The sequence below is a fragment of the Mixophyes fleayi genome, unplaced genomic scaffold (assembly GCF_038048845.1).
Source record: "Mixophyes fleayi isolate aMixFle1 unplaced genomic scaffold, aMixFle1.hap1 Scaffold_113, whole genome shotgun sequence".
In the NCBI taxonomy this organism is placed as follows: Eukaryota; Metazoa; Chordata; class Amphibia; order Anura; family Limnodynastidae; genus Mixophyes; species Mixophyes fleayi.
The window spans coordinates 22,501-30,000 of record NW_027445911.1 but is presented as its reverse complement, the minus strand read 5'-3'; the positions used below and the strand labels follow the sequence as shown (position 1 = coordinate 30,000).

General features: G+C 44.3%; 2 non-coding genes and 27 pseudogenes across 2 annotated transcripts; all 29 read right to left on the bottom strand.

Annotated features, from left to right (window-relative positions):
* LOC142112764 (5S ribosomal RNA) overlaps nucleotides 1–102 on the bottom strand; it is a 118-nt pseudogene extending 16 nt beyond the window's left edge.
* A 288-nt stretch (nucleotides 103–390) lies between these two features.
* On the bottom strand, nucleotides 391–509 carry LOC142112617 (5S ribosomal RNA; annotated as a pseudogene).
* A 303-nt stretch (nucleotides 510–812) lies between these two features.
* Nucleotides 813–930, bottom strand: LOC142112158 (5S ribosomal RNA; annotated as a pseudogene).
* Nucleotides 931–1,430: 500 nt separating this feature from the next.
* LOC142112564 (5S ribosomal RNA) lies at nucleotides 1,431–1,549 on the bottom strand (annotated as a pseudogene).
* A 92-nt stretch (nucleotides 1,550–1,641) lies between these two features.
* On the bottom strand, nucleotides 1,642–1,760 carry LOC142112155 (5S ribosomal RNA; annotated as a pseudogene).
* A 93-nt stretch (nucleotides 1,761–1,853) lies between these two features.
* Nucleotides 1,854–1,971, bottom strand: LOC142112365 (5S ribosomal RNA; annotated as a pseudogene).
* A 79-nt stretch (nucleotides 1,972–2,050) lies between these two features.
* On the bottom strand, nucleotides 2,051–2,169 carry LOC142112281 (5S ribosomal RNA). Its single transcript, XR_012681194.1, has one exon. It is a non-coding gene; the product is annotated as a 5S ribosomal RNA (ribosomal RNA).
* Nucleotides 2,170–2,260: 91 nt separating this feature from the next.
* On the bottom strand, nucleotides 2,261–2,379 carry LOC142112744 (5S ribosomal RNA; annotated as a pseudogene).
* Nucleotides 2,380–2,459: 80 nt separating this feature from the next.
* On the bottom strand, nucleotides 2,460–2,577 carry LOC142112781 (5S ribosomal RNA; annotated as a pseudogene).
* A 91-nt stretch (nucleotides 2,578–2,668) lies between these two features.
* Nucleotides 2,669–2,786, bottom strand: LOC142112354 (5S ribosomal RNA). Its single transcript, XR_012681207.1, has one exon. It is a non-coding gene; the product is annotated as a 5S ribosomal RNA (ribosomal RNA).
* Nucleotides 2,787–2,877: 91 nt separating this feature from the next.
* On the bottom strand, nucleotides 2,878–2,996 carry LOC142112405 (5S ribosomal RNA; annotated as a pseudogene).
* A 93-nt stretch (nucleotides 2,997–3,089) lies between these two features.
* Nucleotides 3,090–3,208, bottom strand: LOC142112559 (5S ribosomal RNA; annotated as a pseudogene).
* Nucleotides 3,209–3,510: 302 nt separating this feature from the next.
* Nucleotides 3,511–3,628, bottom strand: LOC142112762 (5S ribosomal RNA; annotated as a pseudogene).
* A 300-nt stretch (nucleotides 3,629–3,928) lies between these two features.
* On the bottom strand, nucleotides 3,929–4,047 carry LOC142112592 (5S ribosomal RNA; annotated as a pseudogene).
* Nucleotides 4,048–4,124: 77 nt separating this feature from the next.
* On the bottom strand, nucleotides 4,125–4,242 carry LOC142112653 (5S ribosomal RNA; annotated as a pseudogene).
* A 93-nt stretch (nucleotides 4,243–4,335) lies between these two features.
* LOC142112407 (5S ribosomal RNA) lies at nucleotides 4,336–4,454 on the bottom strand (annotated as a pseudogene).
* A 93-nt stretch (nucleotides 4,455–4,547) lies between these two features.
* Nucleotides 4,548–4,666, bottom strand: LOC142112800 (5S ribosomal RNA; annotated as a pseudogene).
* Nucleotides 4,667–4,759: 93 nt separating this feature from the next.
* LOC142112513 (5S ribosomal RNA) lies at nucleotides 4,760–4,877 on the bottom strand (annotated as a pseudogene).
* Nucleotides 4,878–4,968: 91 nt separating this feature from the next.
* On the bottom strand, nucleotides 4,969–5,087 carry LOC142112179 (5S ribosomal RNA; annotated as a pseudogene).
* A 311-nt stretch (nucleotides 5,088–5,398) lies between these two features.
* LOC142112207 (5S ribosomal RNA) lies at nucleotides 5,399–5,517 on the bottom strand (annotated as a pseudogene).
* Nucleotides 5,518–5,608: 91 nt separating this feature from the next.
* LOC142112647 (5S ribosomal RNA) lies at nucleotides 5,609–5,727 on the bottom strand (annotated as a pseudogene).
* A 78-nt stretch (nucleotides 5,728–5,805) lies between these two features.
* LOC142112450 (5S ribosomal RNA) lies at nucleotides 5,806–5,924 on the bottom strand (annotated as a pseudogene).
* Nucleotides 5,925–6,015: 91 nt separating this feature from the next.
* Nucleotides 6,016–6,133, bottom strand: LOC142112609 (5S ribosomal RNA; annotated as a pseudogene).
* Nucleotides 6,134–6,224: 91 nt separating this feature from the next.
* On the bottom strand, nucleotides 6,225–6,342 carry LOC142112787 (5S ribosomal RNA; annotated as a pseudogene).
* Nucleotides 6,343–6,432: 90 nt separating this feature from the next.
* On the bottom strand, nucleotides 6,433–6,551 carry LOC142112264 (5S ribosomal RNA; annotated as a pseudogene).
* Nucleotides 6,552–6,642: 91 nt separating this feature from the next.
* Nucleotides 6,643–6,760, bottom strand: LOC142112200 (5S ribosomal RNA; annotated as a pseudogene).
* Nucleotides 6,761–6,852: 92 nt separating this feature from the next.
* Nucleotides 6,853–6,970, bottom strand: LOC142112805 (5S ribosomal RNA; annotated as a pseudogene).
* An 81-nt stretch (nucleotides 6,971–7,051) lies between these two features.
* Nucleotides 7,052–7,170, bottom strand: LOC142112670 (5S ribosomal RNA; annotated as a pseudogene).
* Nucleotides 7,171–7,473: 303 nt separating this feature from the next.
* Nucleotides 7,474–7,500, bottom strand: part of LOC142112709 (5S ribosomal RNA) — a 118-nt pseudogene continuing 91 nt past the window's right edge.

Sequence of the window (7,500 nt, the reverse complement as noted above, 5' to 3'; positions counted from 1 at the left end):
TATTCCCAGGTGGTCTCCCATCCAAGTATTAACCAGGTCCGGCCCTGCTTAGCTTCCAAGATAAGATGAGATTGGGCATGTTCAGGGTGGTTTACTGCAGGTACTGTTTGCCTACTGACCAACATCTCTTATACATCTAGACACCAGCATTGAAGGAAGCATGAACAAGAGAGAAAAAAAAACTTACAAAAACCTACAGCACCTGGTATTCCCAGGTGGTCTCCCATCCAAGTACTAACCATGCCCAACCCTGCTTAGCTTCCACAATCAGGCTTATTCAGGGTGTTCTGCTGTAGGTATTGCTTGCATAATTACTGACCTACATCTCTTATACATCTCAACACGGACATTGAAGGAAGCAGGAACAAGAGAGAAAAAAAACGAAAAAAAAAACTACAGCACTTGGTATTCCCAGGTGGTCTCCCATCCAAGTACTAACCAGGCCTGGCCTTGCTTAGCTTACAAGCACAGATGAGTTTGGGCTTGTTCAGGGTGGTATGGCTGTAGGGATTTCTTGCCTACTTACTGACCTACATCTCTTATACATCTCAACACGGACATTGAAGGAAGCAGGAACAAGAGAGAAAAAAAAACGAAAAAAATAAACTACAGAACCTGGTATTTCCAGGTGGTCTCCCATCCAAGTACTAACCAGGCCCGGCCCTGCTTAGCTTAAAGATCAGACGAGTTTGGGCATGTTCATGGTTCTTGACTGTAGGTATTGCTTTCCTACTGACCTACATCTGTTATACATCTCAACACCAGCAATGAAGGAAGCAGGAACAAGAGAGAAAAAAAAAACGGAAAAAAAAACCCTACAGCACCTGGTAATCCCAGGTGGTCTCCCATCCAAGTACTAACCAGGCCCAGCTCTGCTTAGCTTCCAAGATCAGACAAGTTTGGGCTTGTTCAGGGTGGTTTACTATAGGTATTGCTTGCTTCCTGACCAACATCTCTTATACATCTCAACACCAGCATTGAAGGAAGCAGGAACAAGAGAGAAAAAAAAACACAAAGCACCTGGTATTCCTAGGTGCTCTCCCATCCAAGTACTAACCAGGCCTGGCCCTGCTTAGCTTTCAAGATTAGATGAGCTTGGACATGTTCACGGTGGTGTGGCTGTAGGTGTTGCTTTCTTACTGACCTACGTCTCTTATACATCTCAACACCGGCATTGAAGAAAGCAGAAACAAGAGAGAGAAAAAAACGAAAAAATAAAACCTACAGCACCTGGTATCCCCAGGTGCTCTCCCATCCAAGTACTAACCAGGCCCGGTCCTGCTTAGCTTTCAAGATAAGACAAGATTGGGCTTATTCAGGGTGTTGTGCTGTAGGTATTGCTTGCCTACTTACTGACCTACATCTCTTATACATCTCAACACGGACATTGAAAGAAGCAGGAACAAGAGAGAAAATAAAACGAAAAAAATAAACTACAGAACCTGGTATTTCCAGGTGGTCTCCCATCCAAGTACTAACCAGGACCAGCCCTGCTTAGCTTTCAAGATCAGACGAGATTGGTCTTGTTCAGGGTGGTGTGGCTGTAGGTATTGTTTGCCTACAGACCTACATCTCTTATACATCTCAACACTAGAATTGAAGGAAGCAGAAACAAGAGAGAAAAAAAACCGGAAAAAATAAAACCTACAGCACCTAGTATTCCGAGGGGGTCTCCCATCGAAGTACTGACCAGGTCTGGCCCTGCTTAGCTTCCAAGATTAGACGAGATTGATCTTGTTCAGGGTGGTTTGGCTGTAGGTATTGTTTGCCTACTAACCTATATCTCTTATACATCTCAACACCAGCATTGAAGGAAGCAGGAACAAGAGAGAATAAAAAAACGAAAAAAAAAAAACCTACAGCACCTGGTATCCCCAGGTGGTCTCCCATCCAAGTGCTAACCAGGCCCAACCCTGCTTAGCTTCCAAGATCAGATGAGATTAGGCATGTTCAGGGTGGTTGACTGTAGGTATTGCTTGCCTACTGACCTACATCTCTTATACATCTCAACACCAGAAATGAAGGAAGCAGGAACAAAAGAGAAAAAAAAAACCTACAGCACCTGGTATTCCCAGGTGGTCTCCCATCCAAGTACTAATCAGGCCCAGCCCTGCTTAGCTTCCAAGATCAGACGAGTTTGGGCTTGTTCAGGGTGGTGTGGCTGTAGGTATTGCTTGCTTACTGACCAACATCTCTTATACATCTCAACAACAGCATTGCAGGAAGCAGGAACAAGGGAAAAAAAAAACCGAAAAAAAAAAACCTACAGCACCTGGTATTCCAAAGTGGTCTCCCATCCAAGTACTAACCATGCCCACCCCTGCTTAGCTTCAAAGATCAGACAAGTTTGGGCTTGTTCAGGGTGGTGTGGCTAAAGGTATTGTTTGCATACTGACCTACATCTGTTATATATCTCAACACCAGCATTGAAGGATGCAGGAACAAGAGAGAAAAAAAAAAACCTACAGCACCTGGTATTGCAAGGTGGTCTTCCATCCAAGTACTAACCAGGTCCGGCCCTGCTTAGCTTCCAAGATAAGATGAGATTGGGCATGTTCAGGGTGGTTTACTGTAGGTATTGCTTGCCTACTGACCAACATCTCTTATACATCTAGACACCAGCATTGACGGAAGCAGGAACAAGAGAGAAAATAAAACGGAAAAAAAAAACCTACAGCACCTGGTATTCCCAGGTGGTCTCCCATCCAAGTACTAACCAGGCCCGGCCCTGCTTAGCTTCCAAGATCAGACGAGATTGGGCATGTTCAGGGTGGTTGACTGTAGGTATTGCTTGCGTACTGACCAACATCTCTTATACATCTCAACACCAGCATTGAAGGAAGCAGGAACAAGAGAGAGAAAAAAACGAAAAAATAAAACTTACAGCACCTGGTATTCCCAGGTGGTCTCCCATCCAAGTACTAACCAGGGCCGGCCCTGCTTAGCTTCCAAGATCAGACGTGATTGATCTTGTTCAGGGTGGTGTGGCTGTAGGTATTGCTTGCCCATTGACCTACATCTCTTATACATCTCAACACTAGAATTGAAGGACGGAGAAACAAGAGAGAAAAAAAAACGGAAAAAAAAAAAACCTACAGCACCTGATATTCTTAGGTGGTCTCCCATCGAAGTACTGACCAGGCGCGGCCCTGCTTAGATTCCAAGATCAGAGGAGATTGATCTTGTTCAGGGTGGTGTGGCTGTAGGTCCTGCTTGCCTACTGACCTACATCTCTTATACATCTCAACACCAGCATTGAAAGAAGCAGGAACAAGAGAAAAAAAATAACGAAAAAAAAAAAACCCATCAGCACCTGGTATCCCCAGATGGTCTCCCATCCAAGTACTAACCAAGCCCAGTCCTGCTTAGCTTCCAAGATGAAATGAGATTGGGCATGTTCAGGGTGGTTTATTGTAGGTACTGCTTCCCGACTGACCTACAACTCTTATACATCTCAACACCAGCATTGAAGGAAGCAGGAACAAGAAAGAATAAAAAACGAAAAAAACAAACCTACAGCACCTGGTATCCCCAGGTGGTCTCCCATCCAAGTACTAACCAGGGCAGGCCCTGCTTAGCTTCCAAGATCAGACAAGATTGGGCATGTTCAGGGTGGTTGACTGTATGTATTACTTGCCTGCTAACCTACATCTCTTATACATCTCAACACCAGCATTGAAGGAAGCAGGAAAAAGAGAGAAAAAAAAACGAAAAAAAAAACCCAACAGCACTCGGTATTCCCAGGTTGTCTCCCATCCAAGTACTAACCAGACCCAACCCTGCTTAGCTTCCAAGATCAGATGAGCTTGGGCATGTTCACTGTGGTTTACTAAAGGTATTGCTTGCCTACTTACCAACATCTCTTATACATCTCAACACCAGCATTGAAGGAAGCAGGTACAAGAGAGAAAAAAAAACGAAAAAAAAAATCCTACAGCACCTGGTATTCCCAGGTGGTCTTCCATCTAAGTACTAACCAGGCCCGACCCTGCTTAGCTTGCAAGATCAGACAATATTGGGCTTGTTCAGGGTGGTGTGGCTGTAGGTATTGCTTGCTTACTGACCTACATCTCTTATACATCTCAACACCGGCATTGAAGGAAGCAGGAACAAGAGAGAAAAAAAACCTACAGCACCTAGTATTCCCAGGTGGTCTCCCATCCAAGTACTAACCAGGCCCAGCCCTGCATAGCTTCCAAGATCAGACGATATCAGGCATGTTCAGGGTGGTTTACTGTAGGTATTGCTTGCCTACTGACCTACATCTCTTATACATCTCAACACCAGCATTGAAGGCAGCAGGAACAAGAAAGAAAAAAAAACGAAAAAAAAAACAACCTACAGCACCTGGTATTCCCAGGTGGTCTCCCATCCAAGTACTAACCAGGCCTGGCCCTGCTTAGCTTCCAAGATTAGACAAGATTGAGCTTGTTCAGGGTGGTGTGGCTGTAGGTAGTGCTTGCCTACTGACCTACATCTATTATACATCTCAACACCGGCATTGAAGAAAAACAGGAACAAGAGAGAGAAAAAAACGAAAAAAATAAAACTTACAGCACATGGTATTCCCAGGTGGTCTCCCATCCAAGTACTAACCAGGGCTGGCCCTGCTTAGCGTTCAAGATCAGACGAGATTGATCTTGTTCAGGGTCGTGTGGCTGTAGGTTTTGCTTGCCTATTAACCTACATCTCTTATACATCTCAACACTACAATTGAAGGACGCAGAAACAAGAGAGAAAAAAAAACGGAAGAAAAAAAAACCAACAGCACCTGGTATTCCCAGGTGGTTTCCCATCCAAGTACTAACCAGGCCCGGCACTGGTTGGCTTCCAAGATCAGATGAGATTGGGCATGTTCAGGGTGGTTTACTGTAGGTATTGCTTGCTTAATGACAAACATCTCTTATACATCTCAACACCAGCATTGAAGGAAACAGGAACAAGAGAGAAAAAAAAAATGAAAAAAAAACTGTACAGCACCTGGTATTCCCAGGTGGTCTCCCATCCAAGTACTAACCAGGCCTGGCCCCACTTAGCTTTCAAGATAAGATGAGTTTGGGCTTGTTCAGGGTGGTATGGCTGTAGGTATTGCTTGTCTACTGACCTACATCTCTTATACATCTCAACACCAGCATTGAAGGAAGCAGGAAAAAGAGAGAAAAAAAAACGGAAAAAAATACCTACAGTACCTGGTATTCCCAGGTGGTCTCCAATCTAAGTACTAACCAGACCTGGCCCTACTTAGCTTCCAAGATCAGATCAGTTTAGGCTTGTTCAGGGTGGTATGGCTGGAGGTACTGCTTGTATACTGGCCTATTGACATACATCTCTTATACATCTGAACACCAGCATTAAAGAAAGCAGGAACAAGAGAGAAAAAAAAACGAAAAAAAAAAACAACCTACAGCACCTGGTATTCCCAGCTGGTCTCCCTTCCAAGTACTAACCAGGCCTGGCCCTGCTTAGCTTTCAAGATTAGACGAGATTGGGCTTGTTCAGGCTGGTGTAGATGTAGGTATTGCTTCCTTACTGACCTACATCTATTATACATCTCAACATCGGCATTGGAGAAAGCAGGAACAAGAGAGAGAAAAAAACGAAAAAATAAAACCTACAGCACCTGGTATTCCTAGGTGGTCTCCCATCAAAGTACTGACCAGGCCTGGCCCTGCTTAGCTTCCAAGATTAGACGAGATTGATCTTGTTCAGGGTGGTTTAGCTGTAGGTATTGCTTGCCTATTGACCTACATCTCTTATACATCTCCACACCAGCATTGAAGGAAGCAGGAAATAGAGAGAAAAAAGAATCTACAGCACCTGGTATTCCCAGGTGGTCTCCCATCCAAGTAGTAACCAGGACCGGCCCTGCTTAGCTTCCAAGATCAGACGAGATTGGTCTTGTTCAGGGTGGTGTGGCTATAGGTATTGCTTGCCTACTAACCTACATCTCTTATACATCTGAACACCAGCATTGAAGGTAGCAGGAACAAGAGAGAAAAAAAAACGAAAAAAAAAAACCTACAACACCTGGTATTCCCAGTTGGTCTCCCATCGAAGTACTAACCAGGCCCGACCCTGCTTAGCTTCCAAGATCAGACAAGATTGGGCATGTTCATGGTGGCTGACTGTATGTATTACTTGCCTGCTAACCTACATCTCTTATACATCTTAACACCAGCATTGAAGGAAGCAGGAAAAAGAGAGAAAAAAAAGGAAAAAAAAAAAACCAACAGCACTCGGTATTTCCAGGTTGTCTCCCATCCAAGTACTAACCAGACCCGACCCTGCTTAACTTCCAAGATCAGATGAGATTGGGCATATTCAGGGTGATTTACTGTAGGTATTGCTTGCCTACTGACCAACATCGCATATGCATCTCAACACCAGCATTGAAGAAAGCAGAAACAAGAGAGAGAAAAAAAAGAAAAAAAAAACCCACAGCACCTGGTATTCCCAGATGCTCTCCCATCCAAGTATTAACCAGGCCTGGCCCTGCTTAGCTTTCAAGATTAGATGAGCTTGGACTTGTTCAGGGTGGTGTGGCTGTAGGTATTGCTTGCTTACTGACCTACATCTCTTATACATCTCAACACCGGCATTGAAGAAAGCAGAAACAAGAGAGAGAAAAAAAGGAAAAAATAAAACCTACAGCACCTGGTATTCCTAGGTGGTCTCCCATTGAAGTACTGACCAGACCCGGCCCTGCTAAGCTTCCAAAATCAGACGAGATCGGGCATGTTCAGGGTGATTTACTGTAGGTATTGCTTGCCTACTGACCAACATCTCTTATACATCTCAACACCAGCAATGAAGGAAGCAGGAACAAGAAAGAAAAAAAAATGAAAAAAAAAAAACCAACAGAACCTGGTATTCCCAGGTGCTCTCCCATCCAAGTACTAACCAGGCCTGGCCCTGCTTAGCTTCCAAGATCAGACAAGATTGGGCATGTTCAGGGTGGTTGACAGTAGGTATTGCCTGCCTACTGACATACATCTCTTATACATCTCAACACCAGCAATGAAGGAAGCAGGAACAAGAGAGAAAAAAAAACAACCTGCAGCACCTGGTATTCACAGGTGGTCACCCATCCAAGTACTAACCAGGCCTGGCCCTGCTTAGCTTCCAAGATTAGAGGAGATTGGACTTGTTCAGGGTGGTGTGGCTGTAGTTCCTGCTTGCCTACTGACCTACATCTCTTATACATCTCAACACCAGCATTGAAGGAAGCAGGAACAAGAGAAAAAAAATAACGAAAAAAAAAACCCATCAGCACCTGGTATCCCCAGATGGTCTCCCATCCAAATACTAACCAGGGTCGGCCCTGCTTAGCTTCCAAGATCAGACGAGATTGATCTTGTTCAGGGTGGTGTGGCTATAGGTATTGCTTGCCTATTGACCTACATCTCTTATACATCTCAACACTAGAATTGAAGGACGCAGAACCAAGAGAGAAAAAAAAATGGAAAAAAAACAAACCTACAGCACCTGGTATTCCCAGGT